The 9,046-nt window shown below is 41.5% G+C and overlaps 1 long non-coding RNA gene across 1 annotated transcript; it reads right to left on the bottom strand.

Moving 5' to 3' along the window:
- Positions 1-1,348: 1,348 nt before the first annotated feature.
- LOC133152947 (uncharacterized) lies at positions 1,349-8,588 on the bottom strand. Its single transcript, XR_009714214.1, has 3 exons — positions 8,493-8,588; positions 7,843-7,969; positions 1,349-2,940 (listed from the first exon to the last, which is right to left on the bottom strand). It is a non-coding gene; the product is annotated as an uncharacterized LOC133152947 (long non-coding RNA).
- Between the last annotated feature and the right edge of the window lie 458 nt (positions 8,589-9,046).

Below are 9,046 nucleotides of genomic sequence, written 5' to 3' on the forward strand. Positions count from 1 at the left end.
ACCTCCCCAGACGCAGAGCCAGCATGGATTGGTGTATTGATCACATGTGATAACACCCCCGGCTACAGTGGGAACTGACTTTTAACGTGACTAGACCTGCGGGGGTCCATTAAAAATCCATGCAGTGTGCCTTAGCCAGTGTGAACCAAGACACACTAGCACAGTGAAGGGTGGAAGCATTGTTTGACGACAAATTGACAAGTCAGGTGATACTAACGCACCCGTAAATTTACAAATTGGATGAGATATTGATATCCTGTGATAGCACATAGAGAAAATGATGCCTTAAATGCATTATACACTCTCACCAAAAAGGCCACCAACTCCAGGCAGACAGACGGACGGACGGACGGACGGGCGGGCGGACGGACGGACGGACATAACGCGTATACCAACCACTGAATACTTATCGTAATGCAAAGAGATGGACAGAGCCACAATGGAAGGAAAGGAAAATAGAAATAAACACATGGAATCAACTTCACAAGATAAAGACCAAAGAAACAAAATCATAGGAATACTTTTGTACCAATGAACAAACAACCTGTCAGTGCAGCTAGACATCAAACAAACATGAGGAACCAGCAAGATGATGGATCAAACAAGACGATGGAGACAAGCAAAGGAATAATCCGGCATTAAGTTCAGCTGCGCCTACGAACATTATGGGAAATGCCACGGGGTTAAGGTGAAATGAAAAGAGCCTTCCTCTCGAACATATGGGAAAGGACAGCACTATTTGAACTCCTCACCTGCACTTTGCCAAACTGACGTCATTGCACAACCAGTTTTGTCCCTAGCGTTTTTCCTCTTTGTCTTTTTGTCTCTCTCACACATTTAGAATATTTTATGTTTACAGCATTTTTTCCTGTATAGCTAGTAACGTCAGTCTCAGACTTATTCAAGCTCTTTTTTGTATATTCACATTGCTACTTGTCTGTAAGATTTTTTTTCAGTGATATTCCAGATCCGTGCAAGTATTGGATTTCTGTACATCTTGGTATCGGGAGAAATGCTCTCTTGACAAACCGTTAAATATCGAATGACTTAATGAAAGCCATGCTGAGAAAGTTGAAATACTGTATTAAAACTGTGGGGGGGAATGTCAGCAACCACTTAGTGCAATTAATCCAGATATCTATTAAGGTTAAACTACACTGCTTGTAATTATGGGAACATTTGTTGGTAATTAGCTCCCTGGGAGAGTTGTTGTGTTCTTTTCAGACAACAAAATTAAGTGAGTAATAACAAATCTCAAGTTGCAAAGGTCAATTTGTCATTTTATTTCTTCGAATGGACAATTGTGCCTTTTTTAGTTGTTTCTAGAATGAATTAATGCTTACTTGCTTACTATAACAAACAGGTTTTAAATTACCAAGCCTTTTTCAATACGGCGCCCTCTGTTGGATTGTCTGTGCTACTGCCTCACTTCATCCTAATGCAGAATCACAATTGGCACCAGGGTCTTCCACATCCATGTACAAAATCTTTCTCCCCTGCGCAGAGGAGCAGAAAGTAAGCTCAGACGTGACACGCATGCAGTGGAAGTATGCAACGGAGAACATTGTGAATTATTGAAAAGCAAACAAGACCTCGGCAAGGGGCCGGGATAACCGTTCATTTAGGTAATGCATGCCGAGGGCACTGTCAAATTCCCCCTGAAAAGCAGCCACAACGCCACCAAAGGAATTGAAATAGGAAAAAGCACATTGCGGCATATTCGTGTACTCATTCATTGTGAGTGCTTGCCAAGGACTTTTTGATTCGCTTGCATCCTATTAAAACAAAACAATGGCAGATTTTTTTTTCACTTGAATTACATTACGCTGGGATAATCTCATTACAAGGCAGTGTGAAGTTATGTGCCATACACTCTTTTTTTTTTCTTCTTCTCCAAAGATTTGCAGTCACTTGAAATAGAAAATCTTGATGTTTTTGAAATAGACTGAACAAGTTCTTTTGTATCATACCTCCACAACTCTGTCACTAAATTGTCAGGTGCATGACCCTCACCCCCTCATTTATTTATTTATTTGCAGTTATGATGAAGCCCTATGAATTCTACCTAGCAACAAGTGGCAGGAGATACGTGTTATGTGGCCAGAAACAAGAACATGAATAATTCAGTTGTGACATGGCCCAGAATCAAAAACATGAAAACAATTTTAACTCTGTTACTTTGGACTTTGCTTGTGAAAAGTTGGTACAAACTTCTGCCAGTCATTTATCTTGAATTCTCACAATGTTAGACTATCACTAACTACCAGAAGACTGGATGTTTGTATATTCTCTGAGAAAGGGCCGTTGAGTCGTTTTCAGCCAGATGTGAAAGGCGGTCTGGTCTGTCTTCTCCAAAACACAAACGCAGCCTAATCTAAAAAACACCACATTGATAACTTTTTATGTGTGACTCCAGAGTCTTAAGTAGTTACGAGTGGTAAGTGCGCAAGGTTGCAGATAGATGGAAAGACGCAGAGCCCGGAGAAAAGGTCACAGCGACACAATGGCCTAGCTCAAGTCCTCTATCTACTCGCTTGCCAAAGAGGTCTAATCTAACACTTGTATTGACATTTAGACTAAGTGCCATTTAGTTTTATGCCTGTCGCCTCGGAAGACTAACTCACAAAGTCGCTTTATGTGGCTTCCGGCGCAAATTGGCAAGCGTGAGCGCCGTCATTTCCTCTCATAAGACACAAGTCAACTCGCATGTTCCGAGTGTCACCAAAGTAAATCCACTCATTAGGCTTTCGAGTCTTATCAGTTGTTTATGTGATCACAAGAAGTCCAACTTTGTCGGCGCATGATTCGCCTTCTGGCGCTCTCCCGTCTTTTATCTGAGGTCTGGTATCTTTGTATCTTGTGTAAAGCTTCCTGTCATCAAGGAGCCTCTTTCTCATCTCCATCCGCCGGGGTTGTAAGTGTCTCCCATTAAGGCGTTGCCTGTGTGGAATAGGAGAGGGGAGAAAAAAGGAAAAATCCAACCGTCAGCCTCTGACTGATCTTATCGAGGTCATCCTCTGGATAGCAGCGAGGAAAATAAAACAGATAAGCCATCTTCTATAACTTAATTAGCTTTTTATCACACAATGCAATTACAAAATTGTCAAGCTATTGGGTGTCGGGAGACTGCCGCCAACACTTTGACGGAGAGAACAATCACAAAGTGGTCAATGCCACTCAGAGAGTGATGCTTGCTCCAGCCAAGGAGGGCTGTAAAGTTTGCACTAAAAGGCGATGCCGCGGGGAGCAATGTGTTTATTTAGCATCCTTTGAGCAAAGCTACCTCAATGCAGAACACACATTTCAAGGGCCAAAGACACAGCAATGATGCCGATAAGGGAGATTAATGGTGTTGTCCGAGCCAGTCGCACGTGCGCCCCCCCCCCCCCCCCGAATGGGTCCGCTATCAAAAAAGCATCGCGGCGGCCGAGTGAGGCGAAAGGACGAGATGTCACATGAATAAATAAAATAAGAAGAACAGGGCAGCCCGTTCTCACACATGGTCAATGCGCAAAAATGACATTAAGAAGGGAAAACACGGGCAAATCTATAAATAAATCATAAGGTTGAGAAGGTTTTTACGGAAACGACAAAAAAAGCGAAAAAAACGGATGTGTTGTGAGCTGCAAAATTTGCATGGTTATTGCATTGCAGTCAGGCGGCCATGATTTGTTTGAGTGCGTATGAGTGAGGGTCCATTATCACCTTTGTAATCTCGACGTAGTGCTGCACAATCACGCTTAAGTCTGAATGTTTTTGCCACAGGCAAAATGTTCATCAGCTTTCATGTCATCTTCACACACTGTTCGACACACCACCAGTCACAAAAAAGAACGACATTAGTCCCTTGGTCACAAAAACATATCAATACCAACCAAGAGTGTTCAATTGGAATCAGGCGGTGTGAGTGGAGCGTAAAAAAGTGAATGAGAGCCGGTAGTGCTGCTTGTTCCTGTCACGTTTTAAGTTTAAAGTGAGCCGTATCCAAGACATCAATCAATAGGCCATCCGCTGAAAGGCCTTGATTAACCCGATGCATAATTCATCGTCAGCGTATGACGATCTCAGCATGAGAAGGAGCGGAGGTTTTGATTTAAAGCTACAGCCAATCTTTGAGTGCACCCTAAGAAAGAGCATGTTGGAAATGAAAGCGCCCCCCCTCTTTTTTTTGTGTATTCTGCAAGGCATTTATCAGCAGGATTGCTCTAATGGGGACGTCGTGGAGGGGGGGGGGGGTCTTGGGCGTCTCCCTCGGGCTTCAGAGAAGGCGCCGTGATGGAGATGGAGAGCCGTGTAAAGATTAGCCATATCTCCAAAACGAGACCTCCGGTCATATTAGCGACGTGGAATTGCGCTCCTTAATCTGTATGCTATTCATCATGTTGCAATGATGTCAGCCAGCGAGGCTAACGTTAGCTTTACACTGGAACCGAGCAAGGATCACCTGCTGATAAACGATGCAGGCAGTGTGTTGAAAACTGATCGTTCTTAAACTTAATTAAATTCCACTTGTGGTAAATTCAGTTGGTTGGCCAAGACTTGGAAAGGGACATGCTATTCTTTAAGTGTTCCTAGACCCGCAAAAGGCTTTCACACATTCAATTTTTTCACTTCATTGTTAATGTATACAAAGTGTATAGACTGACAAACAACTGGTTTCAATGCTCAAAGTGATTGAAATGACATGAAATAGCGTGTGATTCATTCTTGGAAGAGATGATTCAACTTTAGATGAATTCATTCAGTTTTTGGTACTTCTTGATGCAAAAAGCAATCGGCCCTTTAAACCTGACTAAAACAGCTGAACATCCCATTTTCCGCTTGACTGGGCTGGCTCTAATGATCTCTTGATAATGGCTTTGACTGGAATCTCACTGCCGTGACCAGGCCTACTCTGCCTTTCTGTGTTGAGACTTTTGGGTTAAGTGAAAAATGTTGATTCATCTTACCGAATTTATGCTTTACAGGCTCGTGCTCTTTTTTTTTTTTTGTCTCTGTGAAGAGCATATCCTCAGCAAAGCATGGAAGGGCTTAGTTGAGTAATATTATTCTAAAAAGTTGAAAAGAATGTGTTGCTTGGTTGATTTTAAAAACAACAACAACGAAAATAATGTCTAATGTGTAATGAACTGGATTCATTAGCGCATGTGCTTGGAGAATTAATCAGTAGTACAAATTTATTTGTTGATTTTGTTCCATGAACATCTTGTCACTCACGTTTCGTATACTTCAGGGGTTTTCAAGGACTCCTGACAGGAGAGATAGCCCTCTTAATCCGAATACCCATTAAACATACCGGTAATTACTATTTGTCAGTCTAAATACCATAGGAATTAAGAAATTGTTGGGGTAAATAATTATTCATATCCGTCTTACCCCACCACCACGTCTGTATATTGTTGTCCTGGACTCGCCCTGTAACCATGACAACACAGTACTCCGCATTATATTCGTTGTCATATTCTGGAACGCTGTCCTTAAATTAAGTTTACTGAAGGAAGTAGTGATTTGAAGCCAGCAGTGGCGGCGGCCCCCGTGGTCCGTGACATTGCTGGCAATGTTTAATTAAACCGCATCTACTCTTGATGGTGCAAGTTGCGAGTCACGAGCCCCCCGAGGATCGGCAAAGGGCTGAGTGAAGCACATTCATGTTGTTCCCGAAATTGTTTTCTGCCGTTAAAGGAGCAGTATGACCCGGAGATGTTAAGGGAAAGGGAGCACGTGTCGCCGTGGAGGATTATATCGGACGGAATATTGTCGACGTTAACACACTAGAAATTAGAGTCTTAACTTTTCCGTGGCACTCTCTCTCTCTCGCTCTCTCTCTCGCTCTCAAATTGCAAATGACTTTTTTGTCTAGAACAAATCCTTGCTCTCGGTCTGAGTGGATGCGAATCAGATTTGTTCAGCCCTCATGCCATAGTTTCGCCTTCCATACGATTGCACCTCTTCCAATCAATTTATACAATGATACTTGATTCGTAATTACAATTATTATAATAAACCCTCATACCTCTAGGGCTGGGCTATTACAACTGCATGGAATCAAATACCTCAAGTCAAAACAAATTCATTGGGTACAATTCAAAAACATGTCAGGTAACACAAAACTGAAGTCGCAGTTTATGCATGACTAGCAATTAGCACAGTTTTGCTGATAACTCAATTTTATGAATTTCTCTTTTTGGCTTTAGGTCTAACTCTGTGTGGAAAACTTCTGGGTCCTGGTCTGGACCACAGTCTGCCAATTAGTGACCTCTATTCTTGACCCAGGACCATCAAATTGCAGGTACGAATGCCAAACTGCAAATAATAACACTAGTCTTTTGACTTGGAAATACCGATTTGAAATAATTTTGATGACATACTGGCTTGTTATAAGATGAAAACCCCCCACAACAATTTCAATAGAACTTTCTCTAACAGTCATACATAAAAAGTTTGTATGATTAGTTATGTACAAAGTGTTTTTGATATACGACCATGCAAAAAAACTAATATGAATGAGGGATTTGTTTTACACACTAACTTTTTAATTATTTGCAAGTCTCATATCCTGGTTTACCCTAAAAAAATAATAATGACAGTAATATACGATAAAGCCATAAAGATGTCCCGCGATCCAATTTTATGACCAATAAGTCACTGTTTGATTACTTTCTTTCAACAACACACACGTACACACACACACAAACAGGGTGTAAAGTGTTATGTCTGCAGGAAGCAAAAATAATATATATAATCACTTTCATTCCCCGAAGGACCCACATTTCCGCATTTTCATGAATTATCGTTAAAAATTTCAGCCAGCACTATCTGTGGAATATTCAAGGGTCGGCACCCGAGAGGCCACGTTGGTATAATGTGTGCTTGTAAAACACGCATATGTACCTTAATAGCAGTCGCTGTTACTTCCAAAAATATGAACTATGACATTCATTAGTCGTATCGAGAACTTTATCCGTCTATCCATTTGCTGAACAACTTGTCCTCATTGGGTTCACGAATGAGCTGGAGTCTATCCCAACCGATTTTGGGCGAAAGGCGGGGTTGAACCCTCGGCTGGTCGTCGGCCAAATGTACATAGAAGACTCATTGATGTGATTATCGCCACTGGTGTCTGCTTAATGCCAAAGTAGTCACTCAAACAGCCTTGTTTTTTAGCTTTATGGACCCGCGGCATCACAATCAGTGTAAATATCATCGGTGAGTGTAGCCGCTTGACATTTTCAGTTATGCTCGGCTTTCCATATCATTGAGGCTAATGCGACTATTGAATGCGTAATGTGATGCCCATCCTGGGATTAATCTGTTCGTTTGAAGAAAAAAAAAAAATTTTTTTTTATTCTTTTTAACCGACAAGCCACTTAAAGAATACATTTGCTTTGGGATGTTTGTGTTGACAGGGTCTTTGCTTAAGCTTCTAAAATGGCAATAATATTTAGCGACGTGATGATAATCTGTGTGAAAAAAGTCAACAGTGCAGATTTGTGAGACATTTAGAGCAAATCACCGGCAGCGAACATAAAAAGGAGCAGCTTATTGACTGCTTGAGATACGATTGTATTGATCGAGAGTGACACTTTGCAATCGTGAGAGTCACGGATAGTCATCTGTGATGAATGACGTGCTTTCCTGCTTAACTACTGTATTCCAAAAGGTATCATTTGCAAACTCGACCTCTACCAAAATCTTTACAAACGAGGGGAAACAATCACGGCGGGCCATATTTGTTTGTTTTACAGTGAGCCACTTCCTGTGCTGGGCTTAGATTTTGCGTGGCGGTAAAGAAACGGTTCTATAAAAAATAAAACAAGAAACAACAGGAACTGCTCAATTTACCACAATAGCAACGTTTTGAGGTTACGAATGACACACAAACAACTAGCTTGTGTAGCACCATCAGAATGACAGGAACGTGCGGTCATGGCAGGCAGGTGAGGCAGTGTCGCCCCCTGGTGGCTGGTCCCTGCATATGAAGAGTAAAAAAAACCCAAAATTAGAAAATTCTCATAGAAATGGAAACTACTTGTGCAATCCTCAGTTTTTTTTGTAGACAGAGGATGGTTACCATGCTACTTGACTGCCAATGACTCCCAACTTCCTCCAAAATATCACTCATGAGCTTTTGTTTTGTCATAAAAATGATGACTTCATGCTTGCTTTGTTAAACGGTGAGTTATCTTTGAACGGCATTTTTTTTTTCACACCAATAAATTTTCCTCGAGGGCAAAAAAGATACAGTATTTTCTGACCAACGACTTTACAATAGCTCAGAGGACAGCGCTCTGAAGGATTCCGTCTGCATTCTATGATTTATTCACCATTGTGAGGAAACGCGATACTTTTTTTTCACCCCGCCGTGTTAGACAATGAGATGAATGGTTGCATTAAAAGATAAAAGTTTGAGCGCAAGAATAGAATACAAAGGAGAACACAAGCTTAGTTCCGCAAATCTGAACTATAATTCATTTCATTAGGCAAGCACTGACCTGCGGTAGCATTCTCTCTCTTTCACTCTTTCGCCATTGTGGCAAAGGATTGTGGGAATTTTCTCGACGGGAACCCAGACTGTCACACAGTGCAGGAAATGGATCAAAGGTGGGGAAACAAGCTGGCCCATTTCAAGTACGGCCGGTCATTGTTATGACGTGCGTCACTTGTGTTTTTTTTTTTGGGGTCCCCGTCCTCCCCAAAATACTTTAGCAGTGCAATTAGAGTGGGAAAATAAAAAATGATGCAAGTTTCAGCAATGCTCCTTTGGCTTATTGAAAGTTTTTGAAGAGGATAATTAAAAAAAAAAAAAAAATTTGACTGAATCAGTTGTGAGATCTTTTTCATCTCTGACTCAACATTGTGTCAAATCGTGTCTTCATTTGGCAGCCATGTAAGTGACGTGCTCGCTCGCTCGCTCGCGTCTTTTCTCGCACGACTGCCAGTTTTTTCTTGAAAACGACCCGTATCTCGTCTACTTCACCTCCGTAATTCTGAAACACTGCAGATTTAATTAAATGAAAGATGAAGTCACAGATGAGAGGAAGCGAGG

Source organism: Syngnathus typhle, linkage group LG4 (assembly GCF_033458585.1).
Source record: "Syngnathus typhle isolate RoL2023-S1 ecotype Sweden linkage group LG4, RoL_Styp_1.0, whole genome shotgun sequence".
NCBI lineage: Eukaryota > Metazoa > Chordata > Actinopteri > Syngnathiformes > Syngnathidae > Syngnathus > Syngnathus typhle.